At 41.2% G+C, this 12,152-nt stretch overlaps 1 protein-coding gene across 1 annotated transcript in view; it reads left to right on the top strand.

Moving 5' to 3' along the window:
- LOC136358445 (dipeptidyl aminopeptidase-like protein 6) overlaps positions 1–12,152 on the top strand; it is an 81,434-nt gene that overhangs the window by 813 nt on the left and 68,469 nt on the right. The window lies entirely within an intron of this gene.

Raw genomic sequence — 12,152 nt, forward strand, 5'->3', positions numbered from 1 at the left:
AGATCCTCTCTGGAGCACTGCTTTTCTTTGATCCTTTCAGCTGGCAAATGGCCATTTAGGTGTCTGTGAGCAGCTGCTTGAAAAGTGATCTCAACTGCTCCTTAGCTTAGGAGAGGATCCTCACCACCCCCAGTTCTTTTGAGGGTTGTTGTAGGCTTTTAAACTAATCTATCAGAATAAAACTTTTAATACATACACACACACTTATATGTGCATATATATACATATATAAATAGATATGTAACAGGTATGTATCGTGCATCTCTCTCTCTGTTGCTGACTAATGCTCTTGCCAGCAGTTTTTTTCCCACAAGGATCTTGGCTTTTAGACCTGGCAGTGTCTCTTTCCTGTGACACAGCTTCCTCCTAAAGTCACACTTTATCCTACAGGCCTCAGAATAGTCCCAAAGTATTCTTACCTCTGCAGAGAGAAAGTTTCCAGATACATCAATGAACTCTGTCCTGTTGGCTGCTCCCAGTTTTCTTGAGGCTTAATAGAATAGAATAGTTACAAAATGCCATTAGCAGTTAATTGGTGTAAAAATAGGAATCACTACTTAAATTGGTCTGTATCACAGCTAGACCAGGGCCCTTGGACTCAGAAATGAGGAAATTAAAATAAATGAGTTTGCCTGTCCCAAAGATGCTGATCCCATAAATCAGTGTACAAACTCATCAAGCACATCAGTGAGACAATCAGACAGGGGTTTATTATTTTTTATATTCAAATACGTGTTTCTACTGTAATACAGCATATTTGCAAGTAAATGTCCTCCTTGTGCTGTGAAAGCTCTTTGTAATCAGAGAAGCGGCTAAGAAGTAACAAAATGCTAATTTCCTTTCACTTTATTTATTAATTTGCTGACGAATGGGCAGCAAATTGTGGGCAGGCTGTTTGACTCTGTAGGTCAAATGTGCCTGCTACTACCCATATCTGGCTGATAAACATCATTTAGCAGACCAGGTCTCCTTGCAGAGTCCCCCAAAGCACCACGCTGAGAGGAGTTTGTCAAGCCCGTGAACTCAGAGCACCCCAGCAAGCCCAGGATGACACTTGTTTTGCTGACACGTATTTTTATTCAATTACAGGATTGCTCAGGCAATTTCTTGGCTGACATTGACTCTCAGGTTTGCCCTCTATAATGAATTTGCTTGTTAATTTTATGTTAACATGCTGGGGTAAGAAATGAATGTGTGCTCTAGTACAGTCTGGTTATCCCAGACCAGGTCCTGTAACTTGTGAGGGATGAGGCAGATTAGGACCACTGAACCTGCTGTTCAATGGGAGTATGTTGGAAAGAAATTAGGATTTGGAAATGTCACTTTGTTTCCTAATATAGTTTATATTGAACTAAATAATTCTCTTATTTCACAAGCAAGGTGTAGAAGGTCCCACAGGAAAACCTGATTTCAACGTTCCCAACTAATGGGAATCCAAAATCGAATCTAGAGCTGAACTGTGTGAGCTGAGCTCCTTCTCCTGTCATGACTCGTGCAGTCCTCCTGGAGGTAAACCTGGGACTGGTGGCAGGACCCAGGACTTGTTCCAGGTGCTGAACAATCTGCCTTTGGACCTGTCATTGAACACGTGTCATTGGATCTGCAGTGCTCAGACACCAGCTGCCTACGTGCAGGAATGGATGGAGTAGGATCCAGAAGAAGCTGAATATTCCATGGGGATAAATGTTTAAGGACAATTAAGAAAGCAGAGACACCTCCCCAGTGGGGTCCAAGAGAATCCAGTCATGGTTGCCAGTGAGCTTTAACCTGGGATACTCTGCCAACACACCATCACCTTTGTTTTCCCAAAGCCTTTCCTTTTCTTGGATGCCACGTCTTCAGCGGGATAAACTTGGACAACGTTTTAAATCAGAACTTACCTGACTGGAAATGCTTGGAAACTTGGCAAAGACTGAACTGTACCACCTCAAGACTGTTTTTGCCCTTCACCCACTGCTGCTGTGGATTTGTAGTTTCCCCAGCCGGGCTGGGTGGGATGCTCACCCCGTGTTTGTTTGCAGTGCCACCATCTCAGCGAGGTACGAGGATGAGTGCTGAGCATATGCAGAGCTCTCCCTCCATCTGTGCAGCCTGCTCCAGCAGATAGTCTGCAAAGGAGCTGCGAGAAGCAGGATGACAGAGTTCAGCACACTGCTCTTCCCTCCCATGCTCTTTTTGTTGCTGCAGTTCTGTGACCCCTGGCAGTGACAGCAGAGCCTCCTCGCTGGGTTACTGTGGCACCTCACAACCTGCTTCTCACTTTCCCTAAGTGCAGCACGGAAAATAAAACTCGACTTTTACTATTTGAGGAAGATGCCTTTTAAGGACTTTTATCTCTGTAGCAGGAGCACCCCAGCAGCAATCCCTCTCCCCTCTCTGAGAGCTGTTTGCACAGTGAGCTCTGCAGATGGCAGCCCAGCAGTGCCAGCCTTTGGGGTGACTCCTGACACTTCACACGTGTGGCAGGCCCGGGGGGGACACTTTTCTTCACAATGTCATCGCTCTTGTCACGACAGGATAGATGTGCTGCACTATTAATCACAGGTTTTTTTCCTAAGCCCAGAAGCACAGCAGATCTGGAGTAAATTTGACAGGCTTTTTTTTTTTTTTTGCCCTGGAAAAATGCAGAAGTTCATTTCAATTCAAGTTAAGCTCTGCTTTTGTAAATCTGCCAAAGGAGAAAAAATTTCTTCGAGGTATTTATGCTGATCTGTAGACTTTTGATAATATAGTGAAAAACATTTCAAGTCAATCAGAGCTTAATCTACTTAGTGCATTTAGCTGGAAGGTTATAGATTGATACATAGATTACTGTAGCATGAAAGCATAGATTAAGCATGGGGTTTATTACTAAAATAAGCACTGACAATGTTTTCATAGTCTGACTTAACATTTTTCAGAGCTGCGCCTGATAGATGCTTGCACTAAAATCGAGTGATACCCTATAAAACAGAGTTTAAAGTTCTGCTGCTGAAATCAGCTACACATTTAAATGCATATCAGCAGCAAAGAGTGGGTTTTATTTCAGTTTGCTCTACGATCATTGTTGGTTTGAGAATATGTTTTAGCAACGATAAGTCTTACAGATAATTTTAAAGCAAGTGCTGCTGTAGCAAAAAGAACTTCCAAAGCAATAAGATAAGAGTATTTAAATATGTTCTGTATATAAGTAGTAGTATCTTTAAAATAATGTGGATTTAAAAAGTAAATTGCAGGTAAAATTAATTTCATTAGTATGCTTTTTTTAGAGCATTCTTCCACAGAAGTTAATTCTGTCATGGTGTAATTAAAGTGTCTTAATTTGCTATCAAGCACTTGGAAAGGCTGTTCAGCTGTTGTGGCAGCAAGGCACTCTGATGGAGGTCACCTCCATGATTCTGTTAAGTGACAAAAGTAGGTTGAGATGTCCCTGTGTTGCAGCTTGGAAATTTGTTGGGTTTGGGATTATGTGATGCTGAATCCTGGGGAATGGGGCAGGAGGATTTCCCTCCATATGGGCATGTAGCTGCCAGACCAGGAGCAGCCCAGCAGGGTAAGTCAGGGGCCCTTCAGCAGGACAGGGTCCTGGTGTGGCCTCCTTTGAGCAAGTCTGTGTTCACAGATAAAGCTGCAGAGCTGCTGGTGTTATGCTCTAAGTGCATGCTTGGAAACCAAGGATGTGACACAGTGGTGTGTGCTTCTGCCAGTGCTGGGAGGGGAAGGAAGGATTTTCACCTATAGATGGTCCTGTGCCATGCATAAAGTGTGACATGGGGAGTTTGCTGCATGTCTCCTCAGTTATTAGAGGACAAATTAGAAAATTGAAGGAACAATTTTTCAGCTTGCTCTGTGGGACGTATGTGGGGTTATCAGGGACTAGCATGTGAGTTAAAAAGTAAGAACTGAGTTGAAAAATAGGAATTGTTTGTGAGTTACTCCCTTATGTCACTGTCAGAGGATCAGGGAATCATAGGCAGTCTCTGAATTGGGAAGTCTCTAAATGTCAAGGTCATCGCAAATTGAGAATCCCCGTTCCAGACTTTGTCCTGACACAAAGGTGTGGTTGGGACATCTCACCTGGACATCTCCTCATCCTCAGTCACCAAGAGAGAACCACTCCTGGCAGCCAAGCCCCAGCTCCCACAACACACATTTAAATCTCTTGAGCAGTGCGAGCTTTACACAGTCACCCTTTAAACCTGATCCTCTGCTTTGTTGAGCTTAACGCACAGTGGTGTTGCTGTGTTTCTTTTTTGGCTAGGAACCAGGAGGAGGAGGGGAGAAATGACTCTTTTTCAGAGATGACTCCTATGCCTTATTAATCTTCATTTTGTCTGCGTCTTGCGAGATCACCGACAGATCCTCTTGTGTGACTTCGCAGTGACACCTGGTGGGAGAGGCCAGGATGTCATCGTCATTAAGACAGTGAAACTGCAGAATTTTTTGCTGCCATGCCTAGGAAAGGTTCCCAATTTCTCCTCACATACATTTCCCTGAAACTCTCCCTGAGCTTATGGGAACTACACAACCCAAGCCGCTGGCTGACTCATGCTAATAGTGCTTCTGTTCTTTTTGTACACTTTATAAAGAGAGGAAGGAGAACACAGTAATAAAGAAAAATCTTTTCCATAATTTAATCAGCATCTCACAAAAAAATATCAGAGGGTATATTTAGAACATGTGTGACTGGTCTCGGAAGTGCAGCGCCTGGCAGGAGCTGCCAAATCAAATATCAGTTATTTTGAGCAGCATCTTTTATGCCTATAGCATTTCAAGCAAGGGAAGTAGACATATATCTTATGTTTAGAAATACTAATTCTGAGGCTCTGGAGGTGGTCTTATACTGGGAAATCAGTCAGTAAGTGTGCTGAAGCAGTGCCTCACCTAATTCATATGTGTGCTCGATTTTTCATTGTATAACATGAGAATGCTGAACTTCTGCTTGGAAACAGCAACTTTGATGATCAAATTATGGCTGCATGTGAAAAGGAACATTTGTAATTAGCCTGAAAGCAAGTATGTCCTAAAGTTCCTGCGTAGTGCCACCAGAGAAGGAGATGACATGTCCTCATATTTCACAGACAGGGCTAACCTTTCCCAGTAATTAGAAGCTCCAAAACCTGGTGGGGGAGAATGAGATGAAGAATTAGACTGAGTCATCACTGCATTTTTTAAGAATCTCTGGATAAATAAATCTCTTGCCATACAAAAGCCATTGCTGCAGACAGTGAAAAGAAACCAGCCTTAATGGGACTACAAATTACTCTATTTTGACAAGATATGTGAAGAATCATTGGGACAGAGAATACAGACTTTACTTTAAGACTTCTCATATTTTTCAGTCACAAAGAAAATATTCCACGGATGTGGGTAAATTGGCAGTTCTACACAGCTGCTATGGGATAAAGGGGATTTGGGAAACATTTGGAACTGGGAAATGACACCAGATAGTTCCAGGAATGCAAGTTTAAAAACCATTAGTTTGCTTTCAAGTACATGCTGATATTTTTCAGGTTTTCTGGGGGAAGCTGCATGGAATTTGTTCCCTCATTTGTGTGCTTGCTCAGGTGAAGTAGCAAAAGCAGTGTGGTGCTTCAGTGACATTGCCTCCATACAAAAATAGGAAGTTTTCCTCTGTTTTGCAAGTTGGATGTCATTCAGCATGGCCTATTCAGTACCTGCAGGAACCTGGGGCCATCCAAGCCTCAGGTAGCCATTATTTAGCTGCCTATTGAAGGTGAACTGGATTTTTGTGCACTGTTATATGTGCACCCTGATTTATACCAAATGTGCACAAAATCTGCCCAGTTTAGTTGCAGTCAAAGGATGAAGAGCAGCTCTTAACCTCAGCCATGTGTTTGAAGTGGATATTTCTACATATAAAATCCTGTTGCAAGGAAGATGAGCTGGATATAATGTTATTTTTCCTTATGCACGTTAAAGCGGAGGAAAAGAGTCTTAAATTTCACCAGATGTTGTCATGAAAGGTTCTGTAGAAGTTCCATCACCTCCTGGCTTTGGTGGAGGTTCCCCTGTCCCAAGGATGCTCCCATTACAGATTGCATCACCAGGAATAGGCTTCTGGCCCTTCTCAACTGGCAAAGGTCAGGGAGAATTGACCCATTTACAGTGCACATTGTGAATGCCTGCCTAGAAATCAGCAAGCTCCTGAAAACTTTAAAATGTGCTTTTACCTGGACTGGCTTCAAAATCCAGCACTGCACCATGAGAAACCCTGCCAGCTCTAGCCCAGTCCTTAACCTTCCTTTTCTGCAGAAGGTTGTTTGGAAGGAGGATGCCAGCCAAAACCAACACCTGTCATCCTCTAATTTTTTGGATCACCACCATTCAGGCTTCAGGATGGCTTTTGGAAGGAAAAGAGGATATTATTTACTGTGGTCAGGGATCTCCTTGGGGCAGTGGAAGGCAGCCAGTTGTTCATCCTGATGTCACAGCTCAGCCAGCAGCTGCCAGTACCTTCAGAGGTGTTCAGTGAGTGGTTTTGTTTGCCCTCAAGCCCTGGTAGGTATCACAAAATAGGTGTTGTATCACTAGAGTCAAATATTTCCAAAAAAAAAAAAAAAAAAAAAAAAAAAAAAAGGTGTATTGTGAGTTGTATAACAGAGCTGTTGTGGTTTTCTGCTTGCACACAAGTTCTGTTTCTCTGCACCAGTTTTATTACAGTGGCCTTGGGTTAAATTGCCTGTTGGAGAGCCATGTCCTCATTTTCTGATTATGCTGGTATTTTTAATAACTAATTAGTATATCAGCACTTTAGATATTGGAATAATTCCATGGAAGCTGTTTGTGATGTCCTGGATCTGCACCAGGATGCTGAGTGAGAGGGTCTTGCTGTAATATTCCTGCTTTATGTCCACTATCAGGGTTTCAGAGGAAATATCTTAAAACATTATTATGCCTAGAAAATAAAGAGTGGCTTGTTAGAGACTATTTTCAAATTTAAAAGCCGTGGTTTTCCTCCATAGAATCATTTCTGTGGTTTGATGATGGTTTTGATAACACCAAAAAACTCTATTTAGGTGGTCAGGTTCATTGCATGTAAAACAAAATGCAAAATTTAATGCTTGTAAAACAAAACAAAAATGCATCATTTCTCTGTTTGTAGAATTGGGCTGTGACACATGTAAGAGTCTTCCAGGCTATTGAATATTGCAAGAGATTAAAAGAATTGAATTAATTTGTACAAAAATGATGTACAGTATTTTAGGGTGGAAATGCAGCTGGTAGGACACATTTCCCAGGGTTACTGCAGGGATCTCTGTCCCGGGGGATTTTTAAGAGGGAATTAAACAGATTTTTGTCATGGGTTGTTGAGATAAACATCAATCCTATTTCAGTGCAAGGAGGGGATTAGGACTTCTTTGGGCTTCTTCTAGAGCTAAATTTTTATGATCTTACGTATAGTTTTGATGTCTTTTTCTGATGTCTTTGCAGTTAGACATTTTGGCTCTGAGATTACAAAAAATGCCTGTTTTTATATACAACTGGGTAAATACACATAAACTGCTTGTACATGATGGTTGTAGGGAATGGAGCTCTTCATCATGATAAATTTAATATGTGCCTCATTATTTCCCTGAGGAAAATAAGGAAAATAGTCATTTTCATCTTCTGAGAGTGTCCATGAACTTTTATTTGAAAAAGCATGTTAGAAAGAAAGAAAGCTTAGTGTTTTTAAAGTGCTTCGATCAAGAAGTGATTACAGAAAGAACAAAGAAATTGAAAGATAGTCATAGAAATTTTATGTTAGTGTATAATTCCATCAATTTGACCTAACATGTAATTTCCAGGTTTTTCTTCTTTTTTTTTTTTTTTTTTTTTTTTTTTTTTTTTTTTTTTTTTTTTTGGTACAGCCTTGCTTGTAGAAATTAAGGGCCCAGTGAAAAAGCTGCAGGCTGTTTAAATAGCTTTGCCATTTGTCTCACTGCTCTGTGGCCTGAATAAAGAGTATCTGCCTTAAGAAATACAAAGGGCAAAAATCAATGTACTCTGTCCGAATTAGAATGAGAGAAAGCTACATGAAAGGGATGAAAATCCTGCTGAGACGTGTGATTCTCACTGAAGAGCTGGCCTGTCCAATGCTGTATAATAACAGGGAAATCAAAAGAATATCCAAAATTATGACACAAGTAATCTTATAATTTGTGTACATCAGCTGCCCCAATTTGAAGGAAAAAAAAAAAAAAAAAAAAAAAAAAAGAGACAAAAAACCAAATTGAAATACAGTTTAAAGTACACAACTCCAAATCCTAATGCCATCTGGAAGCCATCAGAGGTGAGAGAGGATCTGTGGTGGAAGAGCAGAGGAGTAATAATATGAAATCCAAGGGATGCATCACTGCTAAGGGCTGGCTGGGGCCCTGGGACGCCCCCACAGAGCTCCAATCCATGTCTTCCTCCAGCAGAAATTCAACCTTCGTATGTGAAATAAGCAGGAGGTTAAATCTTTGTGTATAAAACCACCTTTTCATGCAGGAACATGTCTGTGCTGCCTGTGCCTGCCCCTGTGTGAGGGATGATGACCAGCAGGTCACACCCTGGTGCTGGGAAAACGAGGCTGTTTATTCCAGCAGTGCTCCCACCCAGCAGCTCTCCGTGGGGCTTCAGATTGAAGACAGGAGGGATGTGGTTAAAACACTGCAGGGTGTTTTTCAATCTGTGCCAAAAAGGCCCAGTGGTGGCTGCAGCGTTGACACCAACCAGCACATGGAGCTCACTCTGGCTGGGCTCTGCTCTGTGTCAGCAGAACTGAAAGCCCAGAGCAGATCTTTAAAGCTATCCGTTGACACAGCAGCAGTTCCTGAAAGATAAAGCATCCAGGGATTCCATCACCCTCAACACTCAATTAGTTTACATTGCTATAAGTAACTGCCATATGGCGGCAGCTTCTGCACCAGCTGCTTTCCAGTCTTCCACAAGTGCAGGTCTAAGGGGAACTATGCCACAGAGTTAACAGTAATCAGAGAAGTGGGGCGAATGGCAGGTTTCAAAGATGATCCTAAAGCTTTTGGATGGGTTAAGCAGTAAGATAAGTGGCCAGGGATGAACTGGCTGCTGGGTGCCAGGCTGGGGACGCCAGGTGCCTGGTGCACAGCAGCCAGTGTGGGACAGCAGGGACCAAATCCAGAAGGATGGCAGAAACTTTCAGTCCTCTCCTGGGATGGGGACTGCAGAGATCAAACAAAGCAGTAACATCTAGGAGGTGTTTTCCTCCAAATCCATGGCAAACAGCAGCAGGCACTGCTCTGACCTGCACCATTCCCTGCTTCCCCACATCCACCAGGATTTCTGAATGTGGAGGTGCAGGGATACATATTGAGCCAGGTTTTGTGGCCCACCAAGGCAAAGCCAGACATTTCAGAGGGGTAAAACCAAAATAAATCCATGTTGAGATGTGTGTTCAGCTCCACAGCCTCCAGCAAGAACGGCACCAACCACTTCTGTGCTTGGGGGCCTCTTTGCTGCTTTACTCTCTTTCCACTGAAAACAGAGTTTTTTACTTTGAGAACCATCTCCACAGCACAGTTGAGCCCTGTAGAGATGGATTTGCTGCCATTTTTCCCATTTCTTCTAAAGGGATCGTGGTCATTCCTGTGTTTGCCTGTGTCATCGTGGTGCTGAATGAACCCTCTCACAGCCAGTTTGTGATACTGTTTGCACACCAGAAAATCATTATTAGAATACCTTTTTTTATGTTTTATTTTTTAATTTTGTTTTTAATGACTGAAAATCCACTGTGCTGTATTCTCCAACCATAAGAAGTTTTTTAAGACCATAAAAGTCTTTGCATGTCACTCTGCCCTGGAAAAAAATCATTCTATTGCTTTCAGTCACATCAAACAGCACAGAAACACAAAATGCTGCCAGGAGCTAAATGCTGTGTTTTATTTGTAGTTATTTAAAATACTTCTTAACAAGTTCCTTAACTGTGGGTTTTGAAGGGATGTCTTTTCACTTCTAAAGTATTTTTCAGATTTTAATGAGAGTGGAAATATCATATAGTACCAAAGCAAACTACCAAGTCCTCTGTGTTTTTATTCATAGAATTTCCTGTGATGTACTGAGGTGTCCTAGATGGTTTTGTAACTGTACAAAAGTATAAAGCTACACCAAGAAATTATTTACTCCTCATCTCACCTGGTAGTTATTATGCAGCAGAGGATGACCACTGCAAATAATCTGTTGGGGAAATTATTTGAATTTCAAACTCTTAGCTGAGAAATATTCCCCATAGTTCAGACAAATTTGGCAGAAATTTAGATGTAAAATTCACAATTGCAACCTCATTCAGTATGTACAATGCCCTGATTTATGTATTAGATCCAGATCAGAATTATACAGTTAAGCAGAAGCTGATACCTCTAACAAATGTACATATTCATTCCTTAAAGTTCTCTGAGTTTTGCTTCAAGATCTTTTGAGTGTTTTCACTGACTTATTTAGTGTTGTATTCTTGGCTATCATCGATTAAGCCTTAAATCTGTGGTGCCTGACCTGTGAACCAGAGAATAAAACCTTTCTTCTGAGACCTGGTATAGTCATATATTGTATTTATATATGAGAAGCATCCTCACTTTTCAAAAGTGCAGAAAAAATGTTCACAGTGTAGTTTAGATGTAGACTTTTAATGCATGCTGATTTATAAAGCAGTAGCAAATAGATCTTTTTCTTTTTTTTTTTTTTTTTTTTTCTCAGTATCACAGTGATTTAAAATGAAGACTACAAGTTTACTCCTTAGTGTGATTTTAAAAGTATGGATCACCTTTTCTTCTGCACCTGTAATTCCTTTCCAGGCTGAATATTTGACTGTTTTCTGTTGTTGTTATCCTTTTGTACATATTCCTCATTTTCCTGTTTTGTATTTTATGCATTCTTTTTTAAGCTGCTTTTAAATAATTCGAGACTTCTTTTCTCAATTCCAATGAGGCAACACAAGCAACCGTGAAGCAACTGTGAAGGCAAAGGGTTAATACTGAAGGGCACATGAATGTTTGTTGGCAAAAGGGAACAGTTCCAGAGTGATCCTCAAAATTTCATTAGAGATCAGAGAAACATGCAATATTGCATTAACTGGAAGAAAAACTCTTCTATTACAGGGTTAATGTCCTTAGAAATGTTGCAGAGTTTATTTGAAAAATAAACCCAACAAGCCTCTATTAAATTTATCGAGGAAATGGAAAGCAGAAGCTCAGAAGACTGTAATTGCCACCTACAAATATGATAATTAGAGTGAATAAGAAGTAATGAAGGAGGAAATCGGAGAAACTCACCTCCTGAGCAGGAAGGTGGAGGCTACATTGCCACCATGTGGTAAAACTATGGAGAGCTGGAGCAGCTCCTCTCCATCAGGATTCGAGAGGAGAGCTGCAAACAGCCAGAAATCTGCATGATTTGCTGGAAAAAATGTAGTATGCAAATGCAATCCTGAGTGGAAAGGAGCAGTGTGAGATGAAATCCTATTTTGCTTTTGATTAGCCCGTGCAGTTGGGTTTTTGGTGGTGTGTTTGTGGGGAGTTTGACTTGAATTTTAATTCAAAATGCTCTTGCATAAAATATTTAGTGGAAAAGTGAACAGAGTGCAGAAAAGAATGGGAAAAAAAAAGTTCTCTTTTTAAAATGATGTCATTTATAAGCTATTTTGAGTACAAAAATCTATCATTCTGTTGCATGTCTTCTTGAAATCATTTCCAAAGTTTCTGCATGAATTTTGATGTTTTTTTCAGATTATTCTGATAGTCCTGGGATACTTCCCCGTTCTATAACATTTAGAAGCATGAGTCTTAGTGTTTCACAAAGTACTTTTTATGACAGACTATATGGAAATGTAATTTTTTAGTGGAAGTTCTGCCTACAGCAGAATTTGAGATTCGCAAAAGTGTGTCATTTTGCTCTCCCCCCACCCCCCAACTCCAGCTCGTAATTCCTCATGGTGTGACAACTGGTTGCTGTAGAAATTATTAGGATTCCAGAGCATGATTTCACAGTCTGAGTCGGATGAGCTTTTCACAATCCCCTTTTTGATCAGATTAGCGCTGACCCCTGAGCTGACCCCAGCCAAGGGGAGCCTCTCCTCCCCAGGCAGGGATTGCTGCTGCCTTTCCCTTCAGACAGCTCTGTCCCGCTCCACTGCAAGGTCTGTTTCTTGTCTTCCC

The sequence above is a fragment of the Sylvia atricapilla genome, chromosome 1 (assembly GCF_009819655.1).
Source record: "Sylvia atricapilla isolate bSylAtr1 chromosome 1, bSylAtr1.pri, whole genome shotgun sequence".
NCBI lineage: Eukaryota > Metazoa > Chordata > Aves > Passeriformes > Sylviidae > Sylvia > Sylvia atricapilla.